The following is a 26,828-nucleotide window of genomic DNA, read 5'->3' as shown; positions in this document are numbered from 1 at the left end:
CCTGCAGGTGGGGAGCCAGGGGCTCAAACCGGTATTCTTGTGTGGGTCCTTGGTGCTTCATGCCATGTACGCTTAGCCCACTGCTCAACCATCAACCCCTCCCATCCACCCCCATACCTTTCTAAAACAGAATATTATCCCTCTTCTTAGAACCATTGCATACTGCCTCTCTCCTTTATTCTCAGCACACTGAGTGAATCTAGACTCTTTAGGTTAGCATACAAGTTGATTCACTTGTGCACCAATCTGCTCTTTTCAAGGTGTTCCACATAGTATGTTAGCCAACTTCATGAGCATGTCATATTCCTTTGTACTATGTTCCCGTGCTTTGCAAATGCTGTCCCATGTGCTTTCTTCCCTTGTCCATTGTTGTCACCTCCAAATGAATCATCCTTCCAAGTTCTTTATCCTGTTTCTGTACAACTACATATTCCTTCATTTTAAAAATTGTTTTATTAGGGAAATAATGATTTATAAGAAGGTTTCCACCTGGGTACAATTTATCATCTTTCTGCAAGAGGTCTCTGCATACCACTCCCAACACTGACTCAAGTCCTACTCCAGCATGGTGAAGTGGGTACCTTCATGTTCATGAGAAGTCATTAATTTAATCTTCCCCATGGGGGGACTTCTTCAAAAGTAATGAATTGCTCAGTTTCTCTTTGTAGCATAGTTGAGGTACCTAGTACTTGTTCTGTGCAAAATAAATAGCTATGGTTAATTCCATCCCAGGTGGATCACTTTCTAACAAAGTCCCAAAACCTAGATATACACCAGGTTCTGTGAGAGAGAGAGCATATGTCCACACGTATCCATAAACAAGTGCAAAATATATACCTGAAAGCAGAAGTACACTAGAGTTTGCAGTGAGTACCGCCCCCAACACTTCCTCTCCACTATTCCAACCTTTGGGTCCATGATTGCTCAACAATTTGTTTGGCTTTGTATGTTAACTCTCTTTTCAGCCACCAGGTTCCAGATGCCATCAGGATGCCGACCAGGCTTCCCTGGACTGAAGACCCCACCAATGTGTCCTGGAGCTCAGCTTCCCCAGAGACACACCCTACTAGGGAAAGAGAGAGGCAGACTGGGAGTATGGACCAACCAGTCAACGCCCATGTTCAGCGGGGAAGCAATTACAGAAGCCAGACCTTCCACCTTCTGCAACCCACGACCCTGGGTCCATGCTCCCAGAGGGATAGAGAATGGGAAAGCTATCAGGGGAGGGGGTGGGTTATGGAGATTGGGTGGTGGGAATTGTGTGGAGTTGTACCCCTTTTACCCTATGGTTTTGTTAATTTATCCTTTCTTAAATAAAAAATAAATTAAAAAAAAAAGAATCTACCAATAGGCAGCCCAGGAAGTTGCACAGAGGGTAGAATCCTAGATTTTCATGCTTGAAGTCTTAAGTTCAATCCCCTGCATCACATGTGCCAGAGTGATGGCCTGGTGCTCTCTCTCTCTCTCTTTTTCTTATACATTATAAGAAAATACATATACATATAAAATCTTATACAAAAATACATTATTTTTTTATTTTATTTACCACTAGAGCTCAATGCCTGCACATCGACTTCAACTCTCCCAGGGGCCTTTCTTTTTTCTTTTTCTTTTTATTTGATAGAAAAGAGAGGGATAGACAGAGGAGATGGAGAGAAAGGAGAGGAGAGGAGAGGAGTGAGGGGAGAGGAGGGGAGAGGAGGGGAGAGGAGGGGAGAGGAGGGGAGAGGAGGGGAGAGGAGGGGAGAGGAGGGGAGAGGAGGGGAGGGGAAGGGAAGGTAGAGGAGAGGAGAGGGGAGGAGAGGAGAGGAGAGGAGAGGAGAAGAGAGGAGAGGAGAGGAGAGGAGAGGAGAGGAGAGGAGAGGAGAGGAGAGGGGAGGGGAGGGGAGGGGAGGGGAAGGGAGGGGAGAGGAGAGGAGAGGAGGGGAGAGTAGGGGAGGGGAAGGGAAGGTAGAGGAGAGGAGAGGGGAGGAGAGGAGAAGAGAGGAGAGGAGAGGAGAGGAGAGGAGAGGGGAGGGGAGGGGAGGGGAGGGGAGGGGAGGGGAGAGGAGAGGAGAGGAGAGGAGAGGAGAGGAGAGGAGAGGAGAGGAGAGGAGAGGAGAGGAGAGGAGAGGAGAGGAGAGGAGAGGAGAGGAGGGGAAAGGAGGGAGGGGAGAGGAGAGGAAGACTTTTAATACTGCCTCATGAAGCTTCTTCCCCTGAAGCTAGAGACTGGGAGGCTTGAATCTGAGACATCACCCTGGTAACATAAAAAAAAAAAACTTTTGAAAATATCTATCAATGGATACGTTTACCACACGGCCTCTTCGACCTTCTACGACTCCATTACTATTGGAGCTATTCAGCTCGTCAACATATATAAGCCTCCCAGTGCCTCATGGGATAATGAGGTCCTGCCTAGCCCGAATCACCCAGCCGTTTATGTTGGAGACTTTAATAGTCATCACCAAGACTGGGGGTATTCCTCCACTCGTGCTGATGGCTCTATCTTAGCCGACTGGGCTTCAGCGAATGACCTCTCCCTATTATATGATCCCAAACAGCCAGGCTCTTTTCACAGTGCTAGATGGAATAAAGACTCGTCACCCGACCTGTGCTGGATTAGCACAGGCAACGGCCAAGCCTTTCCCACTACGAGACAAGTTCTCAAGATCTTCCCGCACAGTCATCACCGCCCAGCTATCATCCACATTGGTCTCCAGCTCCCACTGATTCTGTGCTCGGAGAAACTAAGATGGAACTTTCGGAAAGCAAACTGGTGTCTGTTCAGTGATCTTACCAACAAATCTATTCCTGCAATTCCAATTAACTCTATCCCCTCTGAAGATTCCTACAGGCGCTTCCGCCAAGCCATCTTCAAAGCAGCTTCCCAAGCCATTCCTCGTGGGAGACGTGCTAACTATACGCCTTGTCTTGTTGCTGAATGCGAGCAACTACTAAAGCAGTATGATGAGTCGGGCGACCCAGATGTGGCTGACCATCTCATTGCCTCCCTGGATGCAGCACGCCAAGCCCACTGGCAACAACTCACGGAAAGTCTGAACTTCACCCACTCAAGTAGGAAGGCCTGGAAGCTTCTTCACAGACTGGGTGCCGGTAGCCAACCCCCTCCCATCTCCCATCCTCCCGTATCTCCAAACTCAGTGGCCAGTCACCTAACTCAAGTTGGACGTGCTAAGATCGACCCAGTCTGGAAAAGAGAAATTTCCCATGAGTGGTCATCCCACTTCCATCTATCTTGTCCATCTCCAAAACTCTCTCCCTTTACACTGTCTGAACTGGAAGATGCTTTGAAGAGGGTTAAACCGGTAACAACTGCTGGCTATGATAACATCACCCCAGAACTCATTCTTAACCTGGGCCCCGTGGCAAAGAATTGGCTCGCTTCATTCCTGTCCCACATCTTGGAATCTGAGTCTATGCCCAAAGTTTGGCATCGTGCAAAGATTATAGTGGTTTTGAAACCAAAGAAAGACCCAACACTGGCCGCCAGCTATAGACCAATTTCTCTCCTCTCCATGTGTTACAAACTCCTTGAGAGGCTGCTTCTGTCACGTATTTCTCATCTTACAGAGAAATTCCTATCACCCGCCCAAGCTGGTTTCCACCCAGGAAGATCTATCTGCGAACAAGCCCTGGCCCTCTCAACTTACATTGAAAATGGATTCCAGAAGAATTTAAAGATGGGTGCTGTCTTTGTTGATCTCACAGCAGCCTATGACACAGTCTGGCACGGTGGTCTCCTAGTCAAGATCTCAAGATGCCTGCCTCCATGGGTGGCCAACACTATATCGTTTCTTCTCCAAAACAGAAGATTCCGGGTGCATCTGGGTGACAAGTCTAGCAGATGGAGACCTGTCTCAAGTGGCCTCCCCCAGGGCTCTGTTCTGGCTCCTACGCTATTTAATATTTACATCAATGACCTTCCAGAAACTTCTTCAAGGAAGTTCATCTACGCCGATGACATCTGCTGTGCAACTCAGGCATCCAAGTTCGACATCCTCGAGGAAACACTCATGAAAGACATGTCTCTGATATCTGGTTACTGTAAAAAATGGCGACTAATCCCTAGCACTGCAAAAACGGTATCATCTGTTTTCCATCTACACCATGCCTCGGCCTCGCGTGAGCTTAATGTGCAGCTTGGCGGTACGAGAATCCGGCATGAAGCCCAGCCAGTCTATCTTGGCGTTACTCTCGATCGCACTCTGTCATTTCACAAACATCTCATAAAAACTGCAGCAAAGGTGGGTGCGAGGAATAACATCATTGCAAGACTGGCCAGCTCCTCATGGGGCGCGAGCGCTTCCACACTACGATCATCATCTCTGGCATTATGCTATTCCACTGCAGAATACTGTGCCCCAGTATGGTTCCGTAGCCCCCATGTCCACTTGGTCGATTCCAAATTATATTCCTCCATGAGGATAATTTCTGGAACCATCCGTTCCACCCCGGTTCCATGGCTGCCAGTTCTTAGCAACATCACCCCGCCAGATATTCATCGTGATGCGGCATCATCTAAGTTCATTTCCTACGTCTACAATCAACCGGACCTGCCAATATACATGGATATCTTCGCCCACCCTGTCCAACGCTTGACGTCTCATCACCCAATCTGGTCCCCTATGCCTACACTGAACTTCTCTGTTCCAGACTCTTGGAAACAGAGTTGGCAGTCAGCTGAGGTAAAGAACAAACACCTCATCACAGACCCCTGCAAGCGTCAACCTGGCTTTGACCTAGCACGTTATGATTGGGCCCTCCTCAATCGCTATCGAACAGGCCATGGCCGGTGGGCCGCTATGTTCCATCGCTGGGGAGCCAGAGACAACCCAAACTGCCCCTGTGGCTCCAGACAGACTATGACCCACATAGTCAATGACTGCCACCTCTCCAGATTCAAAGGAGGTCTCGAAACTTTACATCAGGCTCAACCTGATGCTGTTGACTGGCTACGGAAGAAGGGCAAACGCTAGAAGAAGAAGAAATGGATACAAACACCAAAAATTCTACCTTGGAATAGTGTGCTACTACTACTAGGTCAAATAAGTTATATCCACTCATATTGACTATAATTTGAGTGACATATATGATACGTCTATTATAAAAGATAGAAAAAAATAACTATACTTGTCATTGCCTACCTGAATATAAAAAAGTGGATGAAAGAAATTTTAAGTACCATCATAAGTAAATCAGCAAGTGATGTTGGGGGAAGAAGAGGCAGGATATATTCTTTATTACTCTATTAATTAGTTTGTCACCAAAAAAAGGTTATGTTTTCATAAAATCAATTAGGAAACTTTGGTAGAAAAATGGCTAGTGAATTAATAAACAGGCTTCCGGAAAGATAAGAGTTAACATATTGTGAAGTCCCTAGGAAATATAGCTAAGATTTATTACTCACTTTGCAAAGGCTTTTTTCCCATCTCTGAAAGTATTTCCACAGGCTTCTTTTTATAAAGGCAGATCCACTAAAGCTCTCAGGCACTTTTTAGCTGATCATTAACTTCAGTGCTTGACAGAAAGGTGGGGCACAGAAAGAGAAAGTTTTAGGAGCCGGTGACAATTGAAGATCAATCAGAAATGACGATAAGCTCTGCTGATATTATAATGTCATTATCAGGGACATTATTGCATTGGGAAATTCAAAGTTCATGGAGTTTCATTTTGGAGAAAGGGCACCCAGCGGTTGAAGGAGAAGGAAAAAAAGTACTTTCAGGGTGGGGAGAATGTTTAAAACATTTTGTCCAACTGGCAGGCATGGTATCCAAGTTCTGTATCCTACTGAGAAATCAAATCCTTTCCATAGCCTGCAATTAGTCAAAGAGAATAGGTGGGTACAGAGGAGTTCTACTACTACCACTACCACCACCACCACCACCACCACCACCACCACCACCACCACCACCACTACCACTACCACCACTACCACTACCACTACTAATACTACTACCACTACTACTACTACCACTACTACCACTACCACTACTACTACTACCACTACCACCACCACCACCACTACCACTACTACCACTACCACTACTAATACTACTACCACCACTACTACCACTACCACTACTACCACTACCACTACTACTACTACCACTACCACCACCACCACCACCACCACCACCACCACCACCACTACCACTACCACTACTACCACTACCACCACTACCACCACTACTACCACTACTACCACTACTACTACTACTACTACTACTACTGCTACTACCACTACTACCACTACTACCACTACTACCACTACTACCACTACTACTACTACTAATACTACTAATACTAATACTAATTTTATTGCCACCAGGGCTCAGTGCCAGCACTACGAATCCTCTATTCCCAGAGGCCATTTTTTCCTTTATTTCTTTTTTCTTTCTAATTTTTATGAGATAGGATAGAAGAAATCAAGAGAGAACAGGAAGACAAAGAGAGTGAAAGATAGGCATCTGCAGACCTGCTTCACCATTTATGAAGTAGACCCCCTGCAGGTGGGGAGTGGGGGGTCAAACCTGGGTTCTTCCACATGGTAGTATGTGTGCTTAACTGCATGTGTCACCACCTGATCCCCCCAGAAGAGAATTTTTTATAAAAATAAATAAAATAATAAAATGAGATAAGATACAGTATCAGTGGAAGCTCCACTGCTGTAATCTCTCTCTCTCTCTCTCTCTCAAAAGACTAGCTTGGAAGTGGTAAAATCATGCATTGATATGGTAAGGCCCTTACTCTGCAAACAAAGAAACAATTATCTATTTATCAGAGGTAGATAAGAAACTGTAGTCATGTATCAACCACTATCCTGTAAACCATTATTTCTCCAATAAATTTATTTAAAAATAAATTAGGTAAAATGGAACTAACAGACACCATAAAAATAGATGAAACACTAATCATTTGTTATTAGGGCAGAGACAATTGAACACATATAAATACTGACTTGTTTTTTAGCATTTGGTTTTTGGTTTCCAGGTTGATGTATATAAAATTATGCATACATTATACCACAGACTGTTAAATACACAACAGCAATATATTTTTTAGAACTAAATGCTTTAATTAAAAAAAAGTTATTGCTAAAAAATGAGCCTAGTGGAAAATTACTATGAGAGCTTTTTTTTTTTCAATGTAGGATTGTAACAAACCTTCAATTTCCTAAAAACAACAACAAAAAAAAACACCATTATCTGGAAATCTGGGAGATGCAACACCAGCTCTCCAGACAATGACTCAGGTCACCTGCATGTTAGCTGTCAGCCTCAGGCAAAAACTAGTTGGGTCATGGGCCCCTTGGTATATACCTAAAATAGATCTACAAGCTTTTTACAAAACAGAGACCCCAAATCTTCATTTGTAATATTCTTGTCTTATACCTTAACTCTTTTTAAGCCACCAGGTTCCACATGCTACTATGATGCCAACCAGACTTTCCTGGGCAGATGATCCCACCAATGTGTCCTGGAGCCCTGCTACCTCAGAACCCCACTGCACTAAGGAAAGAGAGAGACAGGCTGGGAGTATGGATAGACCTATCAGCGCCCATGTTCAGTGGGGAAGCAATTACAGAAGCCAGACCTTCCACCTTCTGCACCCCATAATGATCCTGGGTCCATACTCCCAGAGGGATCAAGAATAGGGAAGCTACCAATGGAGGGGACTGATACAGAGTTCTGGTGGTGGGGATTGTGTGGAGTTGTACCCCTCTTATCCTATGGTCTTCTCAACACTTCCATTTTATAAATTTAAATAAATAAATAAAAATAAAATACAGAATTTTTTAAAAAGCAAAATATAACAATAATAATAAAACTACTGCTGATCTAGAATCGGTTTTTAGGCCATAGTTTGCTGAGCCTTAACTCAGAAGTCATTTCAGAATTGCACACTCTCTATTTGGATCCTACAAACTCAAGTTGAGCTTGGTCTGACTACAGAATAGTTCTCAACACAGTGAGACTGCCACTAAGAAACACATGAAAGGGGTAAGATGGCATATTCCTGTCAGATGGGAAGAGGTGTAGTAGCTACAGCATTTCACTTAAAAGCATGAAGTCTTAAGTTTGACCCCCAGTGTCACATGTGCCACAGTGATATTTTACGTCATGTTAATAAGTAACTAGATGTTTAAAAAAGAAGACATTCAACAACAATCTTTACAGACTTATTCTCTACCGGGCTATCTAGCTTCACAGGTGGGAGACAGACGACCAGGGACTTATGGCTGAGCTGGAAAGCAGTATCTCTTTATTCATGTGGAACACAGCACAATCTAAGTCAAGCTATCTAAACTATCTATAATCACAATCCTGTCCTTATATATATACTCACCAAGAAGGGTGTAAATAGGATGTGATGTAGAGAGGGTGGAGCGAAAAGAGATTGGTGAAAATCAGGGTGTGACAAGGAGAGGGGGTGGAGCAAAAAGACATCATGAACCAGTGGGGATTAAACAAATGCCCTGCAGGCATGCCGGTGTTTAGTTAGCAGTGGTTATGTAAATAGAATACAGTGTTAAGCAGGAGGGATTAAACCAATGAAACAGAAGGGGTTTTAGAAGCATACCAACAATTCTCATGCCATCCTGTTCTCATATTCCTCTCATGTTAACTTACTTACAGTTAGGTGGTATGGTCAACTTAGATGGTTTAGGTTCCAAGTGACATTCTAGTCAACCAATTACTTTATTCCCTAGTTCAGGATTAAATCCATATTTTGTCTTTATATACAATTATGACCCACAGAGATTTATAGTGTATCCAACTTGCATTGATTAAAATGAAAATAAAAGATAAACAATGTGCACTGACCAGAATATGTTTGTAATTATATACTGTCCCATGACTCAACATGACTGTGTACCATAGCGACTGCTCAAAGGAAGGTGAATTCAACAATCAGCTGGTTTCTTCCTGCCTTCTGGGGTCTGGATGCAATTGACTCAGTCTCCCCAACCCCAGATTCAGGAAAGTCCTGCCCAGATTCAGGAAAGTCCAACATTAAGATTTTGATTACTACCTAAAGAGCAGTTGCTTCAGTGGCATCAGGGCAGTTTACGGATTTAGTTGTAGTTATAGTCATTATTGCCTCAGTTACCAGTAATTTAAAACATTGGAAGGCTGGGAAGTAGTTTACTGATAAAGAGTGTACACTGTACCACATGCGAAGATCCAGTTTCAAGTCCTCAGTCCCAGGAGAAGCTTCACAAATGGTAGAATGTTACTGTGGTGTCTCTCCTTTATCTCTATCTGAAGTTGAAAGGAAAAAAGAAGTGTCCTTAAGGAATGATGACACTGCAGGCACAACGTTCTGGGGTGGAGTTACTTAGGCAAGAAAAAAGTTTTTAGTTCTTTTTCCTCTGTAGACTCAATTGCAGACTTGGGAATATTTATTTATTTATTTATTATTTTTTGCCTCCAGGATTATTGCTGGGGCTAGGTACCTGCACTACGAATCCACTGTCCAGGGAGGCCATTTTTTCCATTTTTGTTGCCCTTGATATTGTTATTGTTGTTGTTATTGCTATTGGATAGGACAGAGAGAAATGGAGAGAGGAGGGGAAGACGGAGGTGGGGAGAAAGATAGACACCTGCAAACTTGCTTCACCGCCTGTGAAGCAACCCTCCTACCAGGTGAGGAGCACGAGGTTCAAACCGGAATTCTTTTTTTTTTTTTAATATTTTATTAATTTATTTTCTCTTTTGTTGTCCTTGTTGTTTTTCGTTGTTGTTGTAGTTATTATTGTTATTGAGGTTGTCGTTGTTAGATAGGACAGAGAGAAATGGAGAGAGGAGGGGAAGACAGAGAGGGGCAGAGAAAGATAGACACCTGCAGACCTGCTTCACCGCTTGTGAAGCGACTCCCCTGCAGGTGGGGAGCCGGGGGTTCGAACCAGGATCCTTATGCCGACCTTGTGCTTTGCGCCACCTGTGCTTAACCCGCTGAGCTACAGCCCAACTCCCCAAACCGGAATTCTTGAGCAGGTCCTTGAGCTTGTGCCATGTACGCTTAACTGGCAACGCTACCACTCGCCCTTCCCCCCCATCATCCTATCCAACACTTCTATACAACTGACTTGTTTTATCAGATGACTTTCATATACATTACATAATCTTTGAGTAGACAACGAAAATAGAATTTCTAAGACTAATTTTTATTAAAAGATTACTATCCTTTTATTAAAAGATAAATTGAGCCAGGTTTAAGTTCAGCCCCCGGAATATTGTTAGGTATTTTGGTACTCTGGTCTATCTATCTTATCACCTATTAATTTATCTACCTATGTATGTATGCATCTATTTAAAAAAGTCAGCCAGATATGAAACCCAATGTCAACAATAACAGTAAAAAGGAAAGAAAGATAGGAAGGGAGGAAGGAAGGAAGGAAGGGAAACCTAGTGCTATGCTAGACCATACTGGACTGAAAGGCAAAAACAAAGCATCAGTAGTTCTGCATTACATTTTACTTAAAAACATACTCTAGGGGCCAGGTGGTGGCCACGCACCTGGTTGAGCGCACATGTCACAGTGCGCAAGGACCCAGGTTCAAGCCCCTGGCCCCCACCTGCAAGGGGAAAACTTCACAGTGGTGAAGCAGTGCTGCAGGTGTCTCTCTCCTTCTCTATCACCCCCTTCCCTCTCAGTTTCTGACTGTCTCTATCCAGCAAATAAATAAAGATAAAAAAAAAAACATACTCTATTGGAAGACAGGTTGGGAGTATGGATCGACCTGTCAGTGCCCATGTTCAGAGAGGAAGCAATTACAGAAGGGAGACCCTCAACCTTTTGCATCCTACAATGATCTTGGGTCCATACTCCCAGAGGGTTAAAGAATAGGAAAGCTATCAGGGGAGGGGAGGGGATACTGAGGTCTGATGGTGGGAATTGTGTGAAGTTGTACTCCTCTTATCCTATGGTTTTGTCAATGTTTCCTTTTTATAAATAAAAAGATTAATAAAAAAACCCATGTTCTATTAATATTATTTATCTTGATTGCTGAGGTTTTCAGTGCCCTCTTAAGTTCTGTGTTTTACACACTTTGCTTGTCTCAACCTGCTCACCCCTCTGTTTAGGCTGCTAGCTGTAAAAGAGTATCTGAAATACAGTTTTTAGCTTTTCCCCTCTGCATTAAAGAAGGTGCCCTGGGGGATGCTGGGATAGAGGTAGGCAGAGAGGCATCGATGACAATTTACCTGCCAATTTAGCTAAGTTCATGGTGCTTAGTTATTTGGTCAAATAGAAACTCCAATGTTGTTTTGGAAGTATTTTTTCAGATGTGACTAGTGCTTAAAATTTTGAAGAAAGCAGCTAAAATGCCACAATGTGGGTGACCTTGTTCAATCAGTTGAAGGTTTTAAGACGGATGGGCAAACTTTTTTTTTTCAAGTGCCATTTGAATACTTACACATATCAGACAGTAGAAAATTATCAACTTGAAAATTAGTACTTATATGTGTGTAAGGATTCTTCTGCATTGCAGGTAGGAATGTAAATTGGTCCAATCCCTATGGAAAACAGTCTAGATATTCATTGGAACGCTAGAAATGGACCTATCATATGATCCAGCAATCTCTCTCTTGGGGATTTACCCAGGAAAAACAAAACATCTATTTGTAAAGACCTGTGCACACCAATTTTCACAGCAGCACACTATTCATAGCAGCTGCAACTTGGAAGCAACCCAGATGCCCAATAACAGGTGAGTGACTAAGAAAGTTGTGGTACTTGTCCTGCATGCTGCTCTCAATTCAAATCAAATAATATTGCATCCGCGGATCGCAACCTAATCAATGCAACGAGTGCCACCCCAACATGCTTCACTTCAGACTGTGACCAGAGACTTCAGGTGTGTAATGACAACCCTTCAGCTTCATCACTCGGGTGAGACCTTTCCTTTCATAGTATTCTCTAATTCCATTCCAGGTGGTCCATTCCCCAATAAAGTCCCCAAACCTAGATATAGACCAGGTCCCCTGAGATAGAGCATATGTTCACACGTGTCCATAAACCAGAGAGAAATATATACCTGAAAACAAAAGTACACAAGAGCATGCAGGGAATACCCCTCAACACTTCATCTGCACTATTCCAGTCTTTAGGTCCATGATTGTTCAACAGTTTGTTTGGCTTTGTATGTTAACTCTCTTTTAAGCCACCAGGTTCCGGATGCCAGCAAGATACTGACCAGACTTCCCTGGACAGATGACCCCATCAATGTGTACTGGAGCTCTGCTTCCCCAGAGCCCCACCCTACTAGGGAAAGAGAGAGGCAGACTGGGAGTATGGACCGACCAGTCAACGTCCATGCTCAGCGGGGAAGCAATTACAGAAGCCAGACCTTCTACCTTCTGCAACCCACAAAGACCCTGGATCCATACTCCCGGAGAGCTAGAGAATGGGAAGGCTATCAGGGGAGTGGATGGGATATGGAGATCGGGTTATGGGAATTGTGCGGAACTGTACCCCTCTTATTCTATGGTTTTGTTAATGTCTCCTTTCTTAAATAAAAAAAAAAGAATAAGAAGAAAGTTGTGGTACATAGATAAGATAGCGTAATATGTAGCTGTCAAAAATGATGGGGTCATCTCCTTTGCAAAATCTCAGTCAAAAATCGAAGGTATCATGTTGAGTGAGACGAGCTAGAAAGAAAAAGACCAATACCAAATTATCTCACTTGTAGATGGAATTTAAGAATAAATAACAGTAAGGGAAAATATAAGGTGAAACTTGGACTGGGTGTATTACACCAAAGCAAAAGACTCTGAGGGAGGAGAGTAAGGGGCTGGATGAAGGGGCATTGTGATCCTCCTGTGCTTCCTAGACACCTATCAAGGGGAGATGAGAGGCTATGCCATGTGTTAGACTATACTGTAAACCATTAAAATAAACCCCCAATTAAAAAAATAGCACTTAATGTGGCTATGAAAAAAGTTCCAATTGTCTGATAAGTTCAAGCCAAATAATTTCAAGGACTGTACACAGTCAGCTGGCCACACATTCCCCACCCGTTTTAAGAAAAAAGATTAAGGTCCCCTGTGAAGGGAGTAGAAAGGCACAAACTTCCAGTTTTAAGACAGATAAAAACCAAGGAAGTAATACACAACACTGTGACCACAGTCAGCACTGTTACTGTGCAGTGTGTTTGAAAATTACTAACAGAATTAAAAAACAAAAATCTAAAAATTCTCTGGTTGGCAAAATAACTCACTTGTGCTGCTTTGCCATGTGTGCAACCCAGATTTGAGCCCAGTCTTCATTGCTCTGAAGTGGAATCTCTCTCTCTCTCTCGCTCTCGCTCTTGCTCTTGCTCTCGCTCTTTCTCCTTCTGTCTTGATTTTTCTATCTGAAAAAGCCAATTAAGCCCTAGAGATGACCAAAAAACACAAAGTCTGAAAATTCTCATAAAACATTCTCATAAACAAACAGAAACTTTTTATCTTACATAGATGATGGATGTTAACTGAACTTATTGTGGTAGTCATTATACAATGTATAATCAAAATCACTATCATGTGTACTTAAAGCTGACAGTGTTTCATGCCAATTACAGCTCAATAGATCTGGGGGTGGGGGAGAGAGAGAGACTGAATTACCCAGAAGAGAAAGATATTCTGCCTCTACAACTCAGAGAGCGAGTTTCTTAAAATAAAGCACTTTCCTACATATGTAAACACACACTCACACACACATATATACATATACATGCATATACAAGACATATACAGGTGGGAGCTCAGTGGTAGTGCAGCGGGTTAAGCGTGCTTGGCGCGAAGTGCAAGGACCGGCATAAGGATCCTGGTTCAAGCCCCCGGCTCCCCACCTGCAGGGGGTCACTTGACATGAGATGAAGCAGGTCTGCAGGTGTCCTTCTCTCCCCCTCTCTGTCTTCCCCTCCTCTCTCAATGTCTCTCTGTCCTATCCAACAACAATGACAGCAATAACAACAACAATAATAACAACAAGGAGAAACAACAATGGGCAACAAAAAGGAGGGAAAAATAGCCTCTATGAGCAGTAGATTTGAAGTGCAGGCACTGAGCCCCAGTAATAACCCTGGAGGCAAAAACAGACAGATATATACAGGTGTATATTTCCGTCTATGTAAATGCATAGATCGAGAAATATGCCACAGAGACCAAGGGTTGAAGGAATTGGGTTCTGTAGGAAATTGAGTTCTTTCCAACTCTTTTAGAAGGCTGAGAGAAGTCAAATTTTACATGTTCTTTTAACCCCATCCTATTTCTCTGGAGAACCTTGGCTAATACACTTGGAAGAGGCAGGGATGGATGCAGACAGACATTCACTAGATCTATCACTATTGTGGGAGAAGGAACAATACTGGGCTAGAGAGTAGGAAGAGATTAAATTGATTCTCAGGTTCTCAGTGTGGGCGACCAGCTGGTAGCACTGATCACGATAAGGAAGACAGATAAAGTACTAGATATCCCCATGAGTACACAGAGCACGTGCTCATCATTCTTGGATGATACAGTTGACATCTAATTACAGCTGTGCTCCAGTGCATGAGATCAGTTCTATGCATGCACAGCTTGTCTGGGATGGGCTATTTAGTTGTTCATTTACTTATACATTCAAATCTTCCTTCATTAAGTAAATATGTGTTAAATGCCTACCCGTTGCAGATGCTGTTCTAAGTTATGGAGGAACAATGGTGAATGAATTGTTTTCATGATGTCTTCATACCAATTTGAGAAGATTTGTTATGCCACCTGCAGGGGGGAAGCTTCATAATCGGTGAAACAATGATGCAGGTATCTCTCTGTCTCTTTCCTTCAATGTCTACCGCCCCTCTCAATTTCTCTCTGTCTCTATCTAAAATAAATAAATAAAAACTTAAAAAATATATTTGTCATACAAACACACAAAGGCCTGTTGCACATAGGAATATATGCCGCGAGGACCATAAAACAGGGCAATGAACTAGAGAGTGATATCAATGGTGGCTCTTTCAGATGTAGCTCTTTTAGAAAGCTAAGCTGCCTTGTGCATGACCCACCTGGAATAAGACTAAAGAAGGCCAGATATATAGGATGAGTTATGAAAGGAAACCCAAACATAATACAAGTATCTGTCATACCTTCCTTGGTTCCACAGATAGTAGATCATATATGAAATAGCCATGCAGTGCAATGGGACTGGCAATGTGAACTGCTGGGGCTGAATCTAAGAGCAGCATTGGGCACTGCGGGGAGACCAGACGCTCCCTGGGGTGAAGGTAATAAAAAGGTTGTTCTATTCCCAGACTGACACAAGGAATGGGACGCTGTGGTGCTCCTGTATATATTGGTGGATAAAATGAAGTATCCCATTGCTGGATTGGAGGGACTCTGCATTGTGTGTCCTTTGTGATTTCTTCACATTTGGAATAAGAATTTGCTTCTCTCCATAAAATCCATTCAACCCCAGAGTTACCTGGGTGGGAGCGGCACATCACAACTCCACTCCACCATTCATGGAGCTTCCCTGGTGCTGTCTTTGGTTCTCTCACTTGATGACAGGGTTTGAACCAAGGGTCCTGAGAATAAAAAGGCATACACTGGAATGGGTAATCTATCTCCCAGGCCCTGAATTGGCTTTTTTTTTTTAACTTAATTTTTATTGGGGAAGGGGCAGTTAGTAGTTTAAAAATTAAGTTTAAAAAAAAAAAGGCAATTCAGGGCCTGGGAGATAGATTGCCCAGTCCAGTGTATGCCTTTTTATTCTCAGGACCCTTGGTGTCTAGAAGACACAACAGGACCCCAGTGTTCCTTCATCCTTTCCCTCTCACTCCTTGCCTAGAGTCCGTTGCTTTGGTGCAATATGCCACACCCAGTCCAAATGTCTCCCTGTGCTTTCCCTTGTTGTTCTTTGTTTTTAAGTTCCACTTACAAGTGAGACCATTTGGTATTGGTCTTTCTCTTTCTGACTTGTCTCACTCAGCATGATTCCTTCAAGTTCTGACCAGATATTGTAAAGGAGATGATCTTATCATTTTTGACAGCTTCTTAGTACTCCACTGTGTATATGTACAATTTCCTTAGCTGTTCATCTGTTCTTGAGTATTTGCATTGATTCCAAGTGTTAGCTAATATAACTTGTGCTGCTATGAACATTGGTGAGCATAAGGTCCTTTCTGATGTTTTTGTTTTCCCAGGGTAAATCCCTAGGAAAGGGATTGCTGTGTCATAAGGTTGGTCCATTTTTAGACTTCTGATGAATCTCCAGACTGTTTTCCCTAGGGGCTAGACTAAATTACCTTCTCACCAGCAGTGTAGATTTCATTTCCCCCCACAGTCTCGCCAACATTTAGTATTTCTGTCTTTTCTTGTGTATGGCGTTCTCACAGGTATACATCAGTATCTCATTGTTTTCATTTGCATTTCCCTGATCATCAGTGACTTTGAGCATTTTTTCATCTCTGTTGGCCCTTTGGATCTCTTCTTTGGAGAAGATTCTGCTCATATCTTACCCCCATTTTTAAATGTGGTTGCTTATCTTTTTATTGCTGAGTTTGGTGAGTTCATTGTGTATTTGGTTATCAGTCGTATGCCCCACATATGACACATAGAGATTTTCTCCCACTCTGTGTGTGTGTGTCTGGGGGGGGTCTCTTTGTTATGATGGTGATTCCCTTGGTCATGCTGAAGCTTTTCATTGGTCTATTTTTGCTTTTGTTTTCCTTGCAGTTGGATTTGAGTCAGTGCAGATGTAAAAACTTATATGGACAACACTACCTTCTTAATAAGATAAATAGCAAATCATTCAGGGCATGCAATTCTATTTTAATTTTAATAAAAAATATTTTTTAAAAGTGTAAATATTTCACAAGTCATATTTATAATAAAATGGTTTGCAATTTATCTGAAAATTCATATTTTACTAGAGTAATTCAGATTTCTGACCACTCTACATTAAGACATGTATCTTCTCTTTGGGGCAGTATCAGGGCCTCTCATATATGCACAATATTACTGCTCCCAAGCCGACTTTTTCATGCTTTTAAACTTTTAGATAGGAAGCAAGGAGGTGGAAGAAGAAGAAAGGGAGGGGGAAGGAGGGGAAGAAGGAAGAGGAGGAGGAGGAGGAGGAAGAGGAGAGACACCAGCTACAGTTCTACTTCACTATCCATGGATTTTTCCAGTGCCATACTGATTCTGTATGTTGTGAAGCTCAGGGCCTCACCTCTCTCTAGACAGGTAGAGCTCTACTGGGCAAGCTATCCCCAGAAAATCTCCAGAAAGAGACTTTAATTCTGCCACCAGTGTGGGCTTTCTTAGCCTTCTGATTCTGAGTTCTAGTCTTGAGTGTCCATACTTCCCTCAGGGGTGTTTGTGGAAGAGAGTATTTTACTGCTATAGTTTTGTGATTCCTCCCTTGATCTGAGACATGACCCATTTCCACTTCTATGCAAGAAGGCATCCTTACCTGCTTAAACAGAATCACAGTATTTGGCCATACAATTAGTTTCTCACCTACACAAAAAGTATTTATACATTCTGTCAGTTTTAACCAGTCACCATTTGAGTGCCATACTTTTTCCTTTGGAATACTAAATTCAGTTCCCCAGTGATGGTGGTAAAGTCCCAAAGAAAGTAAAACTCCACAGACAGTTGGTAGACATTCAAGCTTAAAGACTTCTATTTCCCTTACATATCAGAGGATTAAATAGTCAACCAACCATATGACATGCCTATGAGCTATTTTCAGCTGTTTTAACCTGTTGAACTCCAGATAGCTACTTCTGTATTTTTATCTAATGTTATGCTTCCTTTGAGGGAATAAGCTTAAGGGAGTGAAGTTAAAAAGAAGTAGCTAACCACTTTCAAGAAACTCAAAAGTTAGCAAGTATGTAGAGATATAGAAAAAAATAGAGCTTTTCTTCGGCTCTATCAGTGATTTGAAGCACACATGCTTGTGATGTGTTTGCATGTAGCATGCATGTAGCCACACAGTTCTTTTTCCATTTCATCTTTTAGGTCAGATCTACTAGATTTACTTTCCTACCACTTGGCCAATGTAGGATCTCATCTTGAAAAAGTGATAATACAGCTTAACTCCTAATTCAAATATAAAAGCTAAATCCTTAATTCAATTATACTGCTATGTGTACCACAATGGAATATATCTAGAAACCTGCTAAAATTCCTGGTGCTGGCTCATTTGCTAAGTTTGGATGTCTGGGCAACATTTAAAAATGACTCTACTTGAAAGATAAGTATGGGATGATCTCACTCATGGGTAGAAGTTGAAAAATAAGAACAGAAGGAAACATACAAAGCAGAAGTTGGAGTGGATTTGGTGTATTGCACCAAAGTAAAAGACTCTGAGGTTGTAGGGATTATTCAGGTCCTGGAACATGATGGTAGAGGAAAACCTAGGTGGGAAGTTAGATTGTTATATGGAAAACTGAGAAATGTTATATGTGTACCAACTACTATATTTTACTGTTGACTGTAAACCATTAATCCCCCAACAGATAAAAATAATTTTAAAAAGCTGTCAAAAATCATAGGAAAATAAAACAAACAATAGCAGCAATGGCAACAACAACAACAAACATGAAAAAAATAAGTGACTCTACTCAGAACACTTTGTCCTGTTTTAACTGGCATGAGAATTTGAGTTTTTTAAGATAAGGGCAAGGCCCTTGTCTTGTGCTCTGCTATAACCATCACCTGCTAGGGTTGTCTTAACAAAACAGCACTGACAGGGTGGCTTGAGCAACAGAAGTTCATCCCCCCCCCCATACCCCAAAGCTCTGGAGCATGTAAATCCAAGATCAAGAACCATGACCTGGTTCTTGAGTTCTCTCTCCTTCTTTGGCTTGCAGATAGCAGCGTTTTCTCTGTGTTTTCCAAGGATTGTCCTCTCCCTGTACATCTTAAATTTCTTCTTCTTATGAAGACACCAGTCAGATTGGATTAGCACCCACCCCAGTGGTCTCATTTCCACTTAGTCACTTCTTTCAAGTCTTTAAGTGTAATTACATTTCACAGTGTGGGGGCATGGGGTGGGGAGGATGTCAGCATTTGAATGGTAGGGGACACAATTCAACCCCAAACAGCCACTGGATATCCAGTAACTAACTAATTTAGTGCCTAATACATGGTAGACAAAAAAAAAGCACTGACAGTACAAGTCTTTTGAGCCATTGGTGACGCATGTCACTTAGACTTTCCTTTATTGGTTAATTCAGAACAACCAGTTTTTAAACTTCTTTTCAAGTGATATGTTTTCCTGATCATTGGTTATGTAATTGCATGCAATCTGAGCAGAATAAAATTTGTGACACTATGCCTTATTGCTCTCATCCTTTTCTAGGATACAGAGCCTGTCATTTCCATGTAAGATCCATCAGGCTTGCAATGCAAAGACAGTGGCAATGAGACAGGCCAGCTGTCATTCTCTAGCCCTCCTTCAGCAGAACCTTGACCTCACCCTGTAGAGACATGCATTTCTCTCCTTCCATTATTTCCTTCAAATTGGGAAGGAAAATAATATATATACTTTGTCAAAGATTGGCTACTTTTCTAGAGGAGAAAGGCATTTCAACAACATACCCATTGTCTGAGCTTCACTTCACTCTGTAAGTCTTTCAGTGGAAGAAAAAAAAACATAAATACATAAATAAATAAAGCATCAAAACTTTGATCCCTGGGGAGGTGAAGCGGAAGTTGATCTTCACCATTAAATTTTTTTATAGATAGCAAAGTCCATGCTTCCACCTGCATCCAAAGCACAGAGGCAGCTGGCAGAACAAAGCACCAGAGAAAAATAGCTGACCAGAATCTCTTAAATTGCCCACGTACAGGTGCAACTTGTTTTTCATCTTGATGGCAGTCACTAGTGATTGACAATGTTTTACCCAGTGGGATTAACCCTTTTTTCCCCCTTTAGACAAAGCAAATAATTTAAAAAAAAATTCTTACTTTTGGTCTCTTCTAAAGTAAATTTAACACAGAAGGACAGGAATAGCACTTCCAAACATTAACCTTCACTGAAAGGAATTTAGCAATCCAGAGAAGTTTTTTTTTTTTTTTTTTTTTTTAAAAAAAAGATCAATTGCTAGGTTTTTCTGCCAAGGCTTAGGCATGCCTTTGGTGTGGATAGCTACCCAGAGAGACTGTAGCATTTCCCAGCTCTTCTAGAATGAGACTGGCAAAATGGGAGGTGTTGCCTGGATGTTCACTACATTTTAAAGTGCATCCAGTTCCTGTTTGCCCTCAGCCTTTTTCCATCACCAGCAAAAAGAAGAAGAAGAAGGAGGAGGAGGAGGAGGAGGAGGAGGAGGAGGAGGAGGAGGAGGAGGAGGAGGAGGAGGAGGAGGAGGAGAAGGAGAAGAAGAAGAAGAAGAAGAAGAAGAAGAAGAAGAAGAAGAAGAAGAAGAAGAAGAAGAAGAAGAAGAAGAAGAAGTGATTTTAAAGAGTAAGCAGCAGAGAGAAAAGAGATACCATCAAGCACCCCAGTTCTTTGATGTCCAAAGGCAGTAAACCTGCTTTTGTGCATGTTTATTCTCCCTGCAATGATTTCCACTACGTCTCATGTGAAGTTACTTCTCAGAGCTGTGCAAAAATGTATTAGCCATTTAGATAGTCTCTCAAGAGAGGTTGAATTTGTGTAGTCTTGTCTGAAAGACAAACCATCAGCACACTGCTCTCTCTCTAGCCATCTGACACTTTTGCAGAGGATGATTGGAGCGTGTGCTATTGGGGATGAGGTCAGTCTCCAACAACTGAGAAAGCAAACATAGAAAGGGTAAATGTACATCTCCTAGAACTTCCACAAGACTTGAACATTTGGAAAGTGGCCAAGCATAAAGGAGGAGTTACCTCCTAAACAGTGAGCCCTCCTAGAGAAAGGGAAGTTTGTAACTCCTGAATACAAGCTAGCACTACAGCAGAAGATTCTAGAACTCTAAAGTGGACACCTTAGTTCTCTGCTTCCCCTCACAGGATGAGGGCCAAGTGAGATATTGTTAATGAAATGATAGTATTGTGGTTCAGCTGACTTTATTTTCAGGTAGGTGCACTATAAGTCATCTCCTCTTAGAACAAGTAGCCTCACAGATAAACATTCTTGATAAATTTCTGTGCCTGAAGTGCACCATAACATGAACGCAGGGCATAATTAACCTCAAATAACGCTCACGGCAATGAGCAATGGTTTGACTTCTGAGTGGAAAAAATGACAAGTAGACAACTCCAACACTTCCTTTAAGAGTCTTAGTAAATTTCCAACTATAGGGAGTCGGGCTGTAGCGCAGCGGGTTAAGCGCAGGTGGCGCAAAGCACAAGGATCGGCATAAGGATCCTGGTTCGAACCCCGAGTCCCCACCTGCAGGGGAGTCGCTTCACAGGCGTTGAAGCAGGTCTGCAGGTGTCTTTCTCTCCTCCTCTCTGTCTTCCCCTCCTCTCTCTATTTCTCTCTGTCCTATCCAACAACGACAACAACAATAATAACTACAACAATAAAACAATAAGGGCAACAAAAGGGAATAAATAAATAAAATAAATATTTTTTAAAAATCTCCAATTATAACTAACACTTGCCCAAAGAGACATCTGTTCTAGTGGCTGGAATTCTAACTTGCTTTTGGATGGAGTCACTGCAAGGTTGAGGGCATCTCTTCAGGAGGTAAGGTCTACTCTCAAACCAGTTAATCTGGAAGTAAAATAATCAAGGGAGCTTTGTGGTCTGGAAACCAATCTGTCTCAAAAAGCAAACCTTTTGTATGAGTTTTAATATATCCCTGTGGCTCAGTGGTACTGTATTAATTTTTGTTCGAATTTTCATTAGTTGTGTTGATCTCACAGATAAGTTACTAGTGATGGTGTATAAAATAAATTACCAAGGCTATTCAAACATTAAAACCTCAGCACCATGGTGGTAATCAAACAAGCCCAAATGTGGTCCACTTCATCAGACCAGGTGCTAGGGACTTGATAGAAATGCTATAGGGAGCAGTAACTAGGAATGAAGTCTGAGGTGACATAACTTCTTCACATTTGAATTTTGGTATTAAATATTGTTAAGTAATTTTTGTTATTAAATACGGAGTATGTTTCTACTTAATTCACAAAAACTTAAGTATGAGTGGAGAGACTAACCCTTAAATTTGACTTCAACATTTATCACTTTCATTTGGATTATGATCTGGAAGCAGAGTTCATAGACCCAAAAACAGGGTAGCTAAACACTGGTGGCTAGCTTCTATTTACTGGTTTTGTTTGTTTGTTTGTTTGTTTGTGTTTTTCATTTTGGTCACTCACAAGGGAAAAACTCTTTGTAGTCACCACAATACTGTAATATATTTATGCACAAGGGTTTATATGGAATGCTCTAGACCTTGGATATTCTTGGCCTTGGGAATTTTTTTCCCTACGTTTGTAAAGGTAATTACCATTATTTACAGTACTAAAGGCAAAGCCCCACCCTGGGCTTCAGGCCAGGGGAACTGAGACTAGAGTGTGGTGAGGTGAGCCAACTCCAAGACAAAAGCACAATTATATTCACAGAAGACCCAACACTGGTGGTAGTGGGATGAAGGAAACACTCAGGCAATACAGAGCTGCATATAGGGAGGAGCTTTCTTTGAAGTTTTGCATAAATCTGTGACACTCCACCTCCCCTACCCCCACCCCCACCCCTCACTGTGCTGAGAATGAAACTTCACAGTTTTCATCCTGGGTCTCTCATTAAGCTCTACCATAAGGAAATGGACTTTCTTCTAACTTGACTTGCCAATTTTTCAAACAAAATTTTAAATAATTTGGGCTGAATTAAGAAAATGGGGAACGTTGTGTCATGAAGGCTTCTTTATTTCTTGGCAAAAAACAAAAAACAAACAAAAAAAACCCCTCAAGACCACAATAATCCTGTCTTTATTTTCAAAGTTTCCAGACTTTTTAGATTTTTCATTTAACTTTCCCTTTTGATTCAAGTTCATTTTTCATTTATATCAGTTTTCAGTCATGCGTTTGGAAAAAAAGTGTTGTCAGGGGCCAGGTGGTAACAAACTTGGTTGAATGCACATGTTACCATGGCAAGAATCAGGGTTCAAATCCCCAGTTCCCACCCGCAGGGGGAACCTCATAAGCAGTGAAGCAGTGTTGCAGGTATCTCTCCTCTCTCTCCCATCTTAGTTTCTCTCTGTCTCTAACCAATAAATAAACATGTTAAAAAAAGAAAAAAGTGTCGCTAAAGTGTCCATGCTTCACTTAGACAGAAAACAGTCAATATATCTATCTCCATCTATTACCTTCCTGTTAACTATCTCTTTTGCTTCCCACATTAAAAAAAAAACACACACACACACAAGGAACCGCATAAGGATCCCGGTTCAAGCCCCGGCTCCCCACCTGTAGGGTAGTCGCTTCACAGGCGGTGAAGCAGGTCTACAGGTGTCTGTCTTTCTCTCCTCCTCTCTGTCTTCCCCTCCTCTCTCCATTTCTCTCTGTCCTATCCAACAATGACAACAACAATAATAACTACAACAATAAAACAACAAGGGCAACAAAGGGAATAAATAAATAAAATAAATTTAAAAAAAAAAAAAGGTCAGTTGATGATTTGTGCTAATGTTATGAGTACCATGAAAAACTTGCAACGGAAATGCTGACATGCCTTGAGATACTTGAACAGGGAGAACTAAGCTACTGAGCACCTCACCACCTGGCCCGAGGATAGTTGTAATGTAGGAATTACTCAATGAATGCACTGATTTTCCATACAGCCAGGGATCTATGGCAGGGTAGTTAGGGAGAAAAACCCAAGGGAGTTGGATTTTTCCCTTTCAGTCCAGGAGAATGCTCTTTGGGAAGCGGATGTGGGGGGAAAAAAAAAAGCCCTTTAGGCAACAGCCTGTCTCTCAGCACTGCACACCCCACAGGCCGACACCTGAAAGAAGTCAGCAATCAGTTTTGCACACCCAGCCCTCTACTGTCTGGCAGCAAACAGGAAAGGGGAATTACAGACGGCCTGGACTTGAAACACTGATAGTGCCCCACCTGAATTTTAGGTGCCCCAGGGAGTCCTTTAAACCACCTGGAACTGAGACCATTTCAAGGTACAGATGCAGATGTGTTTGTCTTGCATTTGTTTGCACCTGAATACAAGTACCAGCTGGAAACCAGAAGGTGTGGGGCATTGCAAACAATTTTGACTGTAAATAAACCGAATATAAGAGTTTAAAAGTCATTGCTGTGCCTGAGTTGGGGGTGGGGGTGGCCATAGGGAAAGAGAAGTGGAGGAAAGAGAAAGAAAGTAGTGGGGAAAGGGAGAGGAAATAAGTTTACTACAGGAAATGAGAAAATGTACAGTAATTATGAGACACTGCTGAATACGTCCTAAGATGTGTAAATAGCTCTACGTACAATCTATCCTAATACAGCTCACTGACACACAAGACTGGCCCAGGATCTACCTTGCTCCTCTTGAACATTTCTACTCCATGTTAGGTGATAAGTAGACACTGGGAATAAACAAGAAGATGTTCAGAGAGGGATAATGATTAGGGAAACTGCTAAAGGAGGGAATGGAACATGGGATTCTAGTGGTGGGAATTGTGTGGAATTGTACCCCTGTATTTTACAATCTCGTCATTACTAAATCAGTAATTTTTTTTTTTTTAAATCAGAAGATGTCTTTCTATACTCTGACACAAGTGAACAGTCATATTGAGATGGCTGTGGTGACGAAGATGAGCCACTTGCCCTGAGAATATAAAAGAGTCATTTATGTCACCTGAGGTACTGAATGGAAACTAAAGGAGGACCAAGAAGCAAATCCTCATACAAATCTCTTCTCATTCTTTTATTAAATCACTATATTGGGGAAATGATAATTTACAAGGTTATTATAAATCTCATGTGTACAGTTTCTTTTTCTTTTTTTTTTGTATTATCTTAATTTATTTGATAGAGAGCCAGAAATTAAGAGGGGAGGGAGGGGGAGAGAGGGGGAGAGACAGAGAGACACCTGTAGCCCTGCTTCACCACTCGCAAAGCATTCCCCCTGCAAGTGGGGAGCAGGAACTCGAACTCAGATCCTTGCCCACGGTAATTAATGTGAGCATTTAACCAGGTGTGCCACCACCTGGACCAGCTTATCATTTTCCTCCACCATAACAATCCTCTTCTTTTACCCACAAAGCAATCCCACCTTGACATAACTTCCACAAATGTGTGAAACATATTTGGGATGGTATTTTACTAGTCACCGCTTTTAGATTAGAATGACTACGTAATTTTTTCATGTAAAATCTGGAGTTAAACAATTTTTCTTCCTTAATTTATATTATTATTATTATTATGTTATCACTGGGGTTTGGTGCCTGAATACCATTAATCTTGGTGGCCATTTTTTTCTTACATAGAGGATGGCAAAGAAAGAAAGAGAGAGAGTACAACATCAGTCCATGGTTCATAACCTCCCCACTGCAGGAATTCCCACATAGTGGCCTGGTATTCAATCATAGATCCTTGGACACGGTAATGTGTATAGTCTACTGAGAGAATCACTTATCTGGCCTTCTAGACCATTTTTCTTGAATGCTAAAGCTATTCCCAGGGCAACTTACACCTCAGAGATTCAGTTTTTATCAGCCCATTTTATTATAGATTGTTCTGCACATGGCATCAGATATCTAGAAAATTTTAAATATAAAATTTCTTATTCATTTTTAAAATAACAGTCACTTTTTGCCAATAATGAGTGCAAAGAGCAATTTAAATAGAAGACATTTTACTTTAAAAGAAAATACAGGATGTAGTTTGACAAACTCATGGGTAATAATCGAGTGCAGATTAAGGGGAATTCTGGAGTCAGAAAAAAACAGATATCTAATCCTCATGTTCCATTTTAAAAGCTGTGTGATCTCAGACAGGATCCTTAACCTCTCTGAACTTTTTGTTTCATTTGTTAATTTGAGGTGTCTGAGAATGAGCCAAGGACCTCCAGCATGAACAATACCACTAAGTCGTCATTATAGTCCAACTTTCTATTCTTTATTCTTATGAGAGAGGGAGAGAAAAAGAGCAGGAGAGGGCAGCGGAGACAGCATAATGGTTATGCAAACAGATTCTCATGCCTGAGGCTCCTAAATTCCAGGTTCAATCCCCTGCACCACCATAAGCCAGAGCTGAGCAGTGCTCTGGTGTGTGTGTCTCTCTCTCTCTCTGAAACACTCTCAAAAAAATAAATAAATAAATAAATAAATAAATAAGAGCAAGAGAGACAACAGCACCACCGCACTATCCAGGGACCACTCCCTCCACTTGACTTCCATGCTACCGCTGGGACTGGAACCCAGGGCTCCTTACACATTAAGATATTTGCAGGTTATTCCCTTAGCCTTTTTTTTAAAGTGGGGACAATAATAGTATATCTACTTTGTAAGTTTATTATGAAAATTAAATGAGATTCTACACACAGTGTTCCTGAAAATGAGCTTAGGTACCTAGCCTGTGCTCAACAAATAATAGCTGTTATTAAAAATACTTAATCAGTGCCATGACATCATCTCCCTAGACAATAACTTGGGTCCACCTGAATATCAGAGGTCAGGCTCAGGAAAAAACTAGTATAGTCATGGGCCCTTTGGAATATAACTAAAATAGGCCTAATAGCTATCTTCAAGACAGAAACCCCAAATCTTCATCTGTAATATTACAGCTTTTAGGTTCATGATTAGTCAACAACTTGTTTGGCTTTATATGTTAAGTCTTTTTTCAGCCACCAGTTTCCAGATGCTACCGTGATGCCAACCGTACTTCCCTGGGCAGACAACTCCAACAATGTGTCCTGGAGCCCCA

At 41.7% G+C, this 26,828-nt stretch overlaps 1 protein-coding gene and 1 long non-coding RNA gene across 4 annotated transcripts in view; both read right to left on the bottom strand.

Moving 5' to 3' along the window:
* The window catches only part of LOC132538139 (uncharacterized), a 29,848-nt gene extending 24,349 nt beyond the window's left edge, over window positions 1–5,499 (bottom strand). The window contains exon 1 of the long non-coding RNA XR_009549579.1: window positions 5,411–5,499. This is a non-coding gene — a long non-coding RNA (uncharacterized LOC132538139). The remainder of the gene's footprint in view (window positions 1–5,410) is intronic.
* AHI1 (Abelson helper integration site 1) overlaps window positions 1–26,828 on the bottom strand; it is a 270,191-nt gene that overhangs the window by 31,718 nt on the left and 211,645 nt on the right. The gene's annotated exons all lie outside the window — the stretch shown is intronic.

Source organism: Erinaceus europaeus, chromosome 4 (assembly GCF_950295315.1).
Source record: "Erinaceus europaeus chromosome 4, mEriEur2.1, whole genome shotgun sequence".
Taxonomy (NCBI): domain Eukaryota; kingdom Metazoa; phylum Chordata; class Mammalia; order Eulipotyphla; family Erinaceidae; genus Erinaceus; species Erinaceus europaeus.
This window is presented reverse-complemented; position numbering and strand designations above follow the sequence as displayed.